Raw genomic sequence first — 13788 nt, forward strand, 5'->3', positions numbered from 1 at the left:
CTGTTTTGGTACCAGTACCATGCTGTTTTGGTTACTGTAGCCTTGTAGTATAGTTTGAAGTCAGGTAGCATGACGCCTCCAGCTTTGTCCTTTTGACTTAGGATTGTCTTGGCAATGCGGGCTCTTTTTTGGTTCCATCTGAACTTTAAAGCAGTTTTTTCCACTTCTGTGAAGAAACTCATTGGTAGCTTGATGGGGATGGCATTGAATCTATAAATAACCTTGGGCAGTATGGCCATTTTCATGATATTGATTCTTCCTATCCATGAGCATGGTATGTTCTTCCATTTGTTTGTGTCCTCTTTGATTTCACTGAGCAGTGGTTTGTAGTTCTCCTTGAAGAGGTCCTTTACATCCCTTGTATATATATATATTTTACTATAATATTATGCTTCAGCTTTTCCTGCAAGTTTTTCTTTCCTTTCTCTTACACCCTTCTCTGTGCTCTCATCTGACAATCGCTGCCATGGCAACCAAGCCTCTGTGACATTTCCAGCAAGCTCAGAAGCTCATTGTCCTCTCTTCACTAAACTTTGGTTAGTAGCTGGTCTCAGTCAGTAACACTCTGGGAGGGTTCAAGCCACATCACCAAACGTGCTAGGATAGCCTGGAACTCATCAATTGCTGGGTAAGACAAAGGATTTTAATGCAATGGCAAACAGCCAATCAAACACACCAACAAAAACAACAAACCCTTCCTTGAGGACCAAGATACCATTAATTAGCTAACCTAAGAGTTCCAGATGGAGACCTAGGTCCTGATTGGGTTTCTGAATTTGACCACTGGGCAGAAAACTAGCACCCAAAACCAGTTGGAATAAAATTGTCCACTTACAGTGGAGCCAAGGCCCCCAGATCCTTTTGTCAGGTAAGAATAGATTGAAATAGCCCAGCTGGTTGTGGGACAGGCCCACTCTGTTAGCGGTGCAGTTCAGGGCACCTGGACTGTCATTTCACTCTGCCTTCCCTGGGGTAATGTGTGTGGCTCCTAGTCTTTCATGTTCTCTTCTGTATTTGGGAGGAGGAAGAGAAGAGACTCACTGTACATATTGTGTTAAATGTTAAAAAAAATATAGATTACTATTAAAGTAATCTGAGAGCAATAATTTATAATCTTTTGAAGTGAGGTTTGATTTTTACCACTCTGCTGTTCTTGTCTCCTAATATGTTGTATCAGATTGTAACTAATTTGAGATGAGAATGAATTGAAGACTATATATTTGAGCCTCCTTAGAGTCTCACCCACCTTTGAGGTAGCTTCGTATTTTAGGTTTTGTCAAGTCAGAGTGTTGAGTCCTTAAATCAGTATATGCTGGGCCGTGAAAAGACATTGGTACACTAAGGTAATTGCCTAAGCTTAGTGAACAGCAGGGGCGGTGGGGGGCAGGCCTTTTTAACAATTGTCTTTGCTGAGTTTCACGCTGAAAAAGCTTTGAGGCTCAGACTCAGCTCACAGCTCTCTGCCCTCCTTCCACCTCCCTTCTGCCCTTTCCATACGTAGCCTTCACAGCAGTTATCCGTGAATTATTTATTTTTTCGAGCTCTCTCTTAAGGTTAATTTTTCTTAAGAAATATTTACTCTCAATATTATACAAGTGCAGAAGTTTATTGCAGAGAAATGTGAGAAAACATATTGACAAAAAGAATATAAGCATAAAACTATTTAAGGTTTCCCCTTCCGTCTATACTTATATTTATAGTCGGGCTCATAACGGTATTTAAATGCACAATTTAATATATGTGTTTATATTATTTATATTTTTAAAATATTAATAATTGATCAGTTCAACAATAATAATTGTTAATATTCCAGACACTACTCTAAATACTCATGAATACAGCAGTGAACAAAATGGATAAAAATTCCTGACTTGTTCATGTTATATTCTAATGGGGGAAGACAGGGGGTAAATAAAGTCTATGGCATGCTAGGGGGGTGATGAGTAAAGATGGAGAAAATTAGAAGGGTCAGGTCAATAGCGAGTGTGTGTTGGAGGTGGCAGGGGTACATTTTTCCATCAGCTTAATTAAGGTTTAATTGCAAAACATGGTATATATTTATGGTATACAAGGTGATATTTTGATATATGTATACACTGCAAAATGGTTAAATCAAACTAATTAACATATCTGTCACCTCACATGCTTGCCATTTTATTGTGAGAATATTTAAGATCAACTCTCTTAGCAATTTTCAAGTATGCTGTTGGCCCTTAGTATTTGTGGGTCTGCATCTGCATATTCAATCAATCATGGATGGAAAATATTTAGAAAAAAATAAAAATAACAATATAACAAAAAATAATTCAAATGTAACAATACAGTATAATAACTTTTTGTAGCATTTACATTGTCTTAGCTAGTATATGTAATGTAGAGATTATTTAAACTACATGGAAGGATGTGTGTAGGTTATGTGCAAATACCGCGCCATTTTATATGAGGCAGTTGAGCATCTGCTGATTTTGTTGTCTCCGGGGTGTCCTGGAACTAGTCTTCCCTAGATATCAAGAGACAACTGAACAATATGTTATTATTAATTACAGTCACTATGCTATATAGCAGATCTCTAGAACTTATTGATCTTGTTTAACTGAGACTTTGAACTCTTTAACAAATATCTCCCCATCCCCACTGGGTGTAATTTTCAAAAGCTAGTCAGGGAAGGCCTCATTGAAAAGGTGACATTTGGGAAAAGACTTGAATGAAGTGTTGGGGCAAGAAATATAAATATCTAGCAAAAGAGTATTCCAGGCAGAGGAGATGGTATGTATAGGTGCCACGAGGCAGGGGTATGGCTGGCATACTTAACAGATAGCATGAAAGCCTCATCTCTTCCTCATGTCCACCTCATGTTCAATATATTTAAATATGGTTCCCTCCCCATCATACCCCTGCAATGGCCATTGCAGAAATCACCAATAACATTCACGTCTGTAAGTCTTACGGACATTTTTTTTCCAAGATACATTTCTTAGCAGAATTCAGCACTGCTGTTCCAACACTTTTTTTCCTTTGGCTTCAGTGTCAACTCTCTTCTACATTCCCTTTTGATTTCCCAGAAAATTCCCACCTTTCTGGCTGCAACTCCTCTATTTAATTTGTGGGCTTGTTTTCCTCTATTTGGCCATTAAATTCTTAAGCTCTGCAAGGCTGAGTTCCAGGCCTTCACATCTTTCAATGCTATACTATCCTCTAGGTCATTTTCTTCTCCAAACCTTTGGTTATTACTTATTTGCCAATGAGTATATCAAATTGTTAATACAAATTGCATCCTAGGAATTCCAGATGACAACTGCTACATGGTATTAATATTTGACTGCTGGATGATAGTTTTACTTGAATGTTTCACGGGCACCTCAAACTCAACTCCAAAACCGATCTAATGAACTTTCCCAAACCACATTCTCTTCTTGCATTTCTAAGAGAATGGATTCCCATTCATCTGACTACAGTGCTATCCTGAAAGCAGATCTAGAGACTAGGATTCACCTGCAGGTGATTCATTTGGTAGGAATCAGAATCTCTGGTAGGAGAACTGGGAAGTGGGGCAAAGACCCTTAAAAAGAGTGAACTATGAAGCAGTTACCAGGATGGATAAGTGTGGATTAAACTTGGAATAACTCTGAGAGCCAGTGTAGAAAACTCATCTCAGAAGCGTGCTGAGAAGTAAAGGGTATTTGTACACCAGTTTCTGATAGTCATTAGTTATGGACTGTCTCCTAGTGGCATTGATTCCTTAGCATGCCCAACCTGCAGCAGGGACAGCAAAAGCAGCTTCTGTGATCAGAGAAAGCCCTCAGGTAAGGAAATGTGAGGGTGAATGCTGGAAGTCAGGCTGGCATGCCCTGAAGTATTAGGGTGAGGCGCCATGGCAAGGTATCTGTGACCATCTTCCTAACCTTCCACCTCCATTTCCAATCTTTAAATACATTTTACTTCCCGAATATGTAATAATATGCATTTCCTTCCATTTCCACCACCACCTCTACCTGCAGAGGTTGACCGCCACCCTCTTTTTCAAATATACTTGCCTCATTTAGCACATTCACAGTGTTGTGCCACCACCACCTCTGTCGAGCTCCGAAACACTGGCATCACCCCATAGAAAACCCCAGTCCTCTTCCCTTCCACCCATGGCCACCACCCGGAGTGTGTTTGGCCATTGGAGGACCCTGCACATTTTTGCTGGGCATGATTAAATAGTTGCTGCTTTTCTGCACTTATCACTGTATCTTGAACGAAAGTTTCATGATTTTCAGTGTTTTATCTGGCTTGATTGGATCCAATTTTAGTTTTGGAGTTTCCTTTTGGAGCAACAATAACAATTTTGAGGATTAATGTGTCATGACTTTTATTCTTTACTAGAGGTCTTCCAAAGAAACAGATAACTTTGTTTCTTTTAAAAATAGAATAAAATTCATCCTGTCTTGCAAAAATGCACAAAAAACAAAAACAAATATACTTGCCTCATAATTAGCTTCACATTTGCCCTTGTCCTTCTCTAAACTCTTCGCTACCATGGCCAGAGTTACTGTTTCAAGAAGGAGATGAAATCATGTCATGGTCTATTCTCTGTGCCTGAAATCCAATTTTCATCCTCATCTCCCTTTATCTAAACTATGTTATTCATTTTTTGGGGGTCTCAACTCAAGCATTCCTTTCTCAAGATGGCTTTTATGCTATGAAGAATGAGACAGAGTTCCCTGCGCAACCTCCATTGAATCATGTTAGGCCTTAACGTACCTTTCCTTTATAACACTTACTGAACGATTAATTTGGCATTTATTTATCTGGCTATTTTATTCAGGGTTTAGGATTTGTCCTAGATCATAAGCTCCACAAGAGTGTTCCAGGTCTAGTTTAGGTCACCATGTATCCCTGATTATTACCACACATCCCAGTGCATAGTGTATAGGTAAGGTATAGTGTAAGGTATAAATGGATAAATGACAGGAATAAAAATGGTTTTCAGTTTGTATTACAATGTTTTCTACTATCTGGCAGAATCTTAGTAGGATTTAATAGAAATCAGGCAATGTCTACTCCTTAACCTGACTTTGAGAGAGAAACATTGATTTTTAAGAATCACTCCCAATTCTTATTTTTTTCTGTCATTATGTCGGTGAGGTAGAGATATTCCCGACGCTTTCTTGTTCAGGAACTTGCCTCCTTGGACATTTTAACGAGGTCATGACTAGACCATTGCTACATGAAGTATGGTCTATTGATCACCAACATCAGTATCAGCTGGAGACTTTTAGAAACACAGAATCTCCAGTCTAACTGGCATGAGATGGTATCTCTTTGTGGTTTTGATTTGCATTTCTCTAATGACCAGTGATGATGAGCTTTTCTCTCATATGTTTGTTGGCTGCATAAATGTCTTCTTTTGAGAAGCGTCTGTTCTTATCCTTTGCCCACTTTTTGATTTTTTTTTTTCTTGTAAATCTGTTTACGTTCTTTGTAGAGTCTGGATATTAGCCCTTTGTCAGATGGATAGATTGCAAAAATTTTCTCCCAGTGTGTAGGTTGCCTGTTCACTCTGATGAGAGTTTCTTTTGCTGTGCAGAAGCTCATTAGTTTAATAAGATCCCATTTGTCTATTTTGACTTCTGTTGCCATTGCTTTTGTTATTTTAGTCATGAAGTCTTTGCCCATGCCAGTGTCCTGAATGGTATTGCCTAGGTTTTCTTCTAGGATTTTTATGGGTTTAGGTCTTACACTTAAGTCTTTATCTTGAGTTAACTTTTGTATAAGGATCCAGTTTCAGCTTTCTGCATATGTTATCGCTAAAAAGTCAGGAAACAACAGATGCTGGAGAGGATGTGGAGAAATAGGAATGCTTTTACACTGTTGGTGGGAGTGTAAATTAGTTCCACCATTGTGGAAGACAGTGTGGCAATTCCTCAAGGATCTAGAACTAGAAATACCATTTGACCCAACCATCCCATTACTGGGTATATACCCAAAGGATTATAAATCATTCTACTATAAAGACACAGGCACAAGTATGTTTATTGCAGCACTGTTCAAAATAGCAAAGCCTTGGAACCAGACCAAATGCCCATCAATGATAGGCTAGATAAAGAAAATGTGGCACATATACACCATGGAATACTATGCAGCCATAAAAAAGGATGAGCTCGTGTCATTCTCAGCAAACTATCACAAGGACAGAAAAGGACAGAAAAGCAAACACCACATGTTCTCACTCATCAGTGGGAGTTGAACAATGAGAACACATGGACATGGGAGGGGAACATCAGACATTGGGGGCTTTTCAGGGGTGGGGGGCTAGGGGATTAATCTTTTACCTTAATTTCATAAACTGATATAGTGATTATTATATAGATAAAATCAATATCATATTGATTCAGTCATTATGTACAAAAGTGTGCAAAGATCTAAACATTAAACTTTATTTTTGAAGGTATTTCATAAAATTTTGAGATTGATTTTCCTTATATGCTTTTTGTAAAACTGAAAATTTTTACTAAATGACAGAAATCAAACACTTTTTTTTTTGTTGTAGGTAAACTTCCTTCCTCCTACCTTATTATAAAAATGCTTTAGGGGTTTGAGTTACCTGAGAAAAACTTTTTTTTCCTCAGAAATATGGAGGGATGTGAGTCCTAGATGTCAAGAGGGCTTACATTTTGAGCAGAAACACAAATTTTCAAAAGTTTTTCTTTCAACTTGCTCTCTATACCAGTGCTCTGGGAAGTCTTTTGGTATGACTAGCTAGAAGCTATGTTTGTGCTTCTTTTAGTAATATATGTCTCTTTAATAGGCTTCCAGCCAGAATCATTAATAAACCAACATTGAGAAATTATGGAATGAAAAGGGATTGACACAGGAGTGTCGTGATTCTTAGCAGTGCTCAAAAGGTGAAGCCATCACATGAACCAACTCTCGAAATAATTTATTTTATAAACCATATTCTGCGTCCAGCTACACAGAGTTTTACTGTGGCCCCAAAATTAAAAATGCACTTTATAAAACTCACATTCTCCTGGGATGTAGCCTCTATAGCATTAGGAAGGTTATCTTTCAAGCCAATGAATCTTTAAAAGTTAATGATTACATATTCTTTGAAGAATCAGTAAAGAGTAATGACAACTATTCTAAGGCATCATTATTTACAAAGAGCTTGCCCACCAGACAGATTCCAAAAAATCTTCTGGAAGACACAGTCTGAGGAGAAATAAGATATAAAATATGTCACCCAAAGTTCTGACATAATGTTTAGGAGCAATTTAAGTGTTACTGTGCATATGTTGGAGAGCCCAGTGAAGAAAATACTGAGGTTCCAACATTGTAGCATATTGAATAAAAACTTACAGAATTTAGAAATAACTTTTAGAAGGATGGCACTTTTTTGGCAGAATTCTTTTTTTTTTTTTTTTTTTTTTTTTTTTTTTTTTTTTTTTTTTTTGAGACGGAGCCTTGCTCTGTCGCCCAGGCTGGAGTGCAGTGGCCGTATCTCAGCTCACTGCAAGCTCCGCCTCCCGGGTTTACGCCATTCTCCTGCCTCAGCCTCCCGAGTAACGGGGACTACAGGTGCCCGCCACCTCGCCCGGCTAGTTTTTTGTGTTTTTTTAGTAGAGACGGGGTTTCACCATGTTAGCCAGGATGGTCTCCATCTCCTGACCTCATGATCCGCCCGTCTCGGCCTCCCAAAGTGCTGGGATTACAGGCTTGAGCCACGGCACCCGGCCCAGAATTCTTTAGATATGAGAAGATAATATAAGAAGTAGCAACATTTAAGTTAATTGACAGAGATGCTTCAGAGGAACATGTGACTTCCCAATTAATATGAGAGAAGTATTCACTTTTATTGATTAGTGCCCCTTTTATTTTTACTTCATGGCATTTAGGTGCCGACATAGTGTAACTAAACGCTCATGTGTGAGTGAATGAATGCTCCTACCAAGTACTGTGAAGTAGTTGAGGACATCAGGGATGTATGCCCTAGGAGCACACACATCTGTCTAAAAGCAAACTTCCACTTGGAGAGACTAAGGAGGAAAATGTTTATTCAGACCTTTATTATCACTTAGTCATAACACTTAGAAACTCCTAAAACGTAGCTTTGATCTTGTTGTCTGCTCAAAAACCATCAATGATTTCAAGTTCCCAAGTTCTCCACAAATTGACTTCAAATTACTTTCCTGGTGTTATCTTTCCCTACTCTCTTTTACAGATAAATTAGACAGTAGACAGCATTTCATTCTCTGAATAGCTTCAATTTCCTATGTTCTCTTCTTTGTGATCATTTTCTATATTTGGAATTCTATTTATCTCCATCTATACCTGTAAAAACCCTCCTTCAAGGTCCAGTTCAAAATACATTTTTTTTTCCAGAATGTTTTTCCCTCTTCCCTTAACCAAAGCACCTTTTCCATCCTTGCATTTTTGTTGTTGTTGTTGTTGAGATAGAGTTTTGCTCTGTCCCCAGGCTGGAGTGCAGTGGCGTGATCTCAGCTCACTGCAACCTCCACCTACCGGGTTCAAACAATTCTGCTTCAGCCTCTTGAGTAGCTGGGACTACAGGCGTGCGCCACCCCTCCCAGCTAATTTTTGTATTTTTAGTAGAGACAGGGTTTTACCATGTGGGCCAGGATGATCTCTATCTCTTGACCTTGTGATCTGCCTGCCTCGGCCTCCCAAAGTTCTGGGATTACAGGCGTGAGCCACCATGCCCGGCCCCATCCTTGCATTTTTATTTTACCATCTTTGCGTCTTTGTCAAGATACTAATCACAAGCTTGTGATTTATGGAAGAATGGCTAACACGCCTTATATCAATGTTTATCCATGATACTGGCTTGACATTTTTTCTTGTTGTTGTGTCTCTACCGGGTTTTGGTATCAGGATGATGCTGGCGTCATAGAATGAGTTGCACAGGGGTCCTTCCTCCTCAGTTTTGTGGAATCATTTCAGCAGAAATGGTACTGGCTCTTCTTTGCATATCTGGTAGAATTCGGCTGTGAATCCATCTAGTCCTGAGCTTTTTAAAATATATATATTTTTTGGTTGGTAGACTCTTTATTACGGATGCAATTTTGGAGCACGTTATTGGTGTGTCCAGGAAGTGACCCATCTCTCACAGGTTTTCTAGTTTGTGTACGTAGAGGTGTTTGTAGTAGTTTCTGACTGGTTATTTTTTATTTCTGTGAGGTCAGTGGTAACATGGCCTTTTTTATTTCTAATTGTGATGTTTCTTTCAAAAGATTAGAATAACTAGTAAAAATTATATCTATTCTGAATATGGCTTCTAGGTATTATTAAATGTTTATGCCTTTAATTTACTCTGATCAGCAATTTAAGTTATCTTTGGGGCTTTTTTTCTTAAATAATCTTGTCACTAAACCACTATACTTAATAAACAGCCTGGTTAAATGAACATGCATTTGAACATTAGACTCTGGAGAGACAAGATTAATTAACCTTTGACACGAGAAGCTCACAGTGCAACAGGCCACTCCGATAGAACAAAAGTCCTAGGAAGTCTATGTCAGCAAAATCCTACCTAAGGACGAAACTTTAAGCTCTATTCACTTTTAGCTAATTAAGTAAATACATTGCCATCCCATGCTGAGAGTGATGGGCAGTCTGGGGGGAGGTTGACTTCTATAGGGAGGAAGGAGGAGGATGTGTTTCTGCACTTTGCTCTTCAGTCAGGCACTCTGTGACTTCTTCATTTCCTTCCTCTCCTCTTCAAGCCCTGGCATATTGGCTCAGAAGCACAAGGCGGGCAGGATAATCCTCATTGTCTCATTCACACTGACTGAAGCCCTGGGCTTTGAAATACACACTCACTCCTTCCAAGCTCTACCCACTGATGCTGGGAGCAATTTAGAGCAAATGTTATCCAAAGTGACATTACCTAGATCACTAGGTTCTTTCTTTTACTCACCTCTAATCCTGCTGTTCTTTCAGTTCTAAGTCAAGGATACTCCAAGTTTACACTTTGCAGGAGCCCCTGGAATATTTGGGGTTTCATACTGCACATCAAAACTATTTCTCACTGACCCAATCATCTATTAAAAATTTTGTTGAGTTTCTGCCATTTTAATGGCTATCCATTTGCCTTCATATGAACTTCTTGGTATTATAATAGTCAGTGTGCTTCCAAATTAATCCCAATTTGTTTACTTTTATTTTAAGATGAAATGTAGGCCAAGCACCGTGGCCCACCCCTATAATCCCAGCACTTTGGGAGGCCGAGGCCGGCAGATCATGAGGTCAGGAGTTCGAGACCAGCCTGGCCAACATAGTGAAACACTGTCGCTACTAAAAATACAAAAAAAAAAAAAAAAAAAAAAAAAAAAAAAAAACTCACCAGGCATGGTGGTGGGCACCTGTAATCCCAGCTACTTGGGAGGCTGAGGCAAGGAGAATCGTTTGAACCTGGGAGGCGGAGGTTGCAGTGAGCCGAAGTCACGCCACTGCACTCCAGCCTGGGTGACAGGGCAAGACTCTGCCTTAAAAAAAAAAAAAAAAAAAAAGAAGTGTAGCTTAGAAACCATTCTTCCATAAAACCATATCTCTTTAAGAGGATGTTGGAAAATCAGCCTTTCTCATAAAGTAGTTTTCCCCACAAGTTTAAACACATTACTCTGTTATAATTTTAGAGACTATTAAAAAAAAAAACTATTATGCTTCAGCTTTACCTGCAATTTTCTCTTTCTTATCTCTTACATCCTTCTCTGTGATCTGGTCCAACAATTATTGCCATGGCAGCAAAGGCTCTGTGACATCTCTAGCTAGCTCATTGTCTTCTGCCTTACTAAACTTTAATGGGTAGCTAGCAGACAGTAACACTCTGGGAGGGCTCAAACCACATAACCAAATGTGCCAAGATAATCCTGAGCTCACTCATTGTCAGGTAAGACAACGTATTTTAGTGCAATAGCAAACAATTAAACAAACAAAAACAAGAAAGCTTTCTTGGGCCAGGAAGCCATTAATTAGCTAAGCTCAGAGCCACTCATTGAAACTAGGTCCTGACCGGGTTTCTGGATTTGACCACTGGGCAGAAACTAGGACCCAAAACCAATTGGAATGAAATGGTCCCCAGATATTATTTTCATGTAAGAGTAGGTTTGGAAGTATCCAGACTTAGTGGTAGGCCAGGCCTCCCCTGTGAGCAGTACAGTTCAGGACACCTGGACTGCCCTTTCCCTCTGCCTTCCCTCGGATAATGTGAATGGCTTAGTCTTTCGTGTTCCCATCTGTAACTTGGAGGAGGAAGAGAAGAGCCTCATTGCACATATTGGGTCGTTAAGAATGATCTTAGAGCCATAATTTACAATATTTTGAAGTTAGGTTTGACTTTTACCATTCTACTACTCCTCTCTCCCAATATGTTGTGCCAGCTTGTAAGTAATTTGCAATTAGAACACATTGAAGACATATATTTGAGCTCCTTAGAGATTCTCATCCACCTTTGAGGTAACTTTTTGTACTTTAGGTTTTCTCAAGTCAGAGTGTTGAGTCCTTAAATCAGTGTTGGGCAGTAATAAAATTTTGATACATAAAGTTAATTGCCTAAGCTTAGTAAATGGGGGACAGGCTTGCTTATCAACAGTTTTTGTGGCGTTTTATGCTGAAAAAGGCTTGAGGCTCAGACTCAGCCCACAGCTCTCTGCACTCCCTCCACCTCCCTTCTGCCCCTTTCATGTGTATCCTTTACAGCAATTTTTCTGTGAGTTCTTCTTCGTTTTGAGATCTCTCTTAAGGTTAATGGTGTACAGTAGATATCCAGAACTTACTCATCCTTTTTAGCTGAAACATTTTACCCTTTGACAAATGCCTCCCCATGTCCCCCGGGTGGAATTTTCAATAGGTAGTTAGGGAAAGCCTCACTGAAAAGGTTGGGATTGTGGGATGCTGATAACATTCAGTTTCTTGAACTAGGTACCTTTACACAGGAGTTATCAGTTGATAACAATTCATTGAGCAATATACTTATGATTTGTGCAATGTACTTTTTGTATGTTATAGATGAATAAAAAATTCAGAAATCTCATAAAGGTGATATTTGGATAAAGACTTGAAGGAAGTGTGGAGGCAAGAAACATAAACATCTGGGGAAAGAGGGTTCCAGGCAGAGAAGACGGCATGTATAGGTGCCACAAAGCAGGAGCGCGTCTGGCATGACTGAGACAGCAGGGAGTCCTCATCTCCTCCTCACCTCCCCTATACCTCTGAAATGGCCATTTCAGAAATTATGAAATTTATTTACATAAATTTATCTTAACAAATACTCACTTTCGATATTTTACAAGTGTAACTACAAGTTTATTATAGAAAAATTTGAGAAAACATATGCATCCACAAGAATACAATATAACCATTTAATATTTAAAATTTTTCCTTTCATCATACTTATATTCATAGAGTAGTATTGGTATTTAAGTATAAAATTTACTATACATGTTTATATTATTTATATTTTAATGTTAAGAATTGATTAATTAATCCATCAATAGCAATTGATTGTGAATGCTCTAAATGCTCATGCACATAGCAGTGAACAAAATGTACAAAAATTCCTATGTGGAACTTACATTCCAAAGGGAGAAGACAGGTGGTAAATAAATAAGTAAGCTATATAGTATGTTAGGGAGTGATGAGTAAACGTGGTGAAACATTAGAAATGTCAGGTCAATAGGGAGTGTGTGTGGGAGCTGGCAAAGGTGCATTTCCCCCCCCCTGCCTTATTAAGATGTAATTGACAAAAACAGTATATAGATTCATATGAGAAGAAAAAACAATTCACAAAGCTAGCATTGTTTTACTTCTGCCCTTACACAGATATATTTGACTGTTTGGTGAGACATTCTGGAGTTTAAGCTGTCATTTAAACCAGTTACAATTTTCCATAGGGAGCTACTCTGTCACTTGGGTCTTTTCCCATTTAAGCAAGGCTCAAAGCTACTTTCCATGGAATCATTATCCAGTATGTGAGGTTAACTTGGCACTTGTTCAATACGTGCTTGCTTTGTAATAGGTGACTGAATATTTTTTATTTTATATTAAAAAACTATATATTTGCGGCATACAAGATGATTTTTTGATATGTATATATGGTGAAATGATTAATTCAAACTAATTAACATATTTATCACTTCCACATACTTTCATTTTACTGTGAGAGAACATTTAAAATCTCTTTTAACAATTTCAAGTATACTTTTAGCCTTATGTTTCCATGAGTTCCCATTCAGGCATTCAATCAACTGGGTAGAAAGCATTAGGAAAAAAACTCACAAAAAATACAATAAAAGCAATAAAAATAAAAAAACCAGTATAACAACTATGTATAAAACATTTATATTTTATTTGTATTATAAGTAATCTATAGATGATTTAAAGTATATGGAAGAATATGCATAGGTTACATGCAAATATAAAATGATATCATTTTATATAAGGGACTTGAACATCCCAGAATTTTGGTGTCCTTGGGGAGTCCTGGAACCAATTGCCCCCCAGATACTGCAGATATTTAGGGACAATGGTATAACATGACTACTAACTACAGTCACCATGATGTACAATAGATCTCCAAATGTATTCATCCTGTTTAGCTGAAGCATTGTACCTTTCCACCAATATCTCTCAATTCCCCTGGGTGGAATTTTCAATAGCTAGTCAGGAAAGGCCTCACTGAAAAGGTGATATTAGGTCAAAGATTTGAAGGGAGTGTGGGGGAAAGAAATATAAATATCTGGGAAAAGAGCATTCCAGGTAGAGGAGATGGCATGTATAGGGGCC

General features: G+C 38.4%; 1 protein-coding gene across 1 annotated transcript in view; it reads left to right on the forward strand.

Annotated features, from left to right (window-relative positions):
* The first annotated feature begins 10796 nt into the window (after positions 1 to 10796).
* LOC104673110 (olfactory receptor 4Q3) overlaps positions 10797 to 13788 on the forward strand; it is a 39801-nt gene continuing 36809 nt past the window's right edge. The window contains exon 1 of the mRNA XM_010377040.2: positions 10797 to 10894. The gene's annotated coding sequence lies outside the window, so the exon portion shown is untranslated. The remainder of the gene's footprint in view (positions 10895 to 13788) is intronic.

This window comes from Rhinopithecus roxellana, chromosome 5, assembly GCF_007565055.1.
Source record: "Rhinopithecus roxellana isolate Shanxi Qingling chromosome 5, ASM756505v1, whole genome shotgun sequence".
NCBI lineage: Eukaryota > Metazoa > Chordata > Mammalia > Primates > Cercopithecidae > Rhinopithecus > Rhinopithecus roxellana.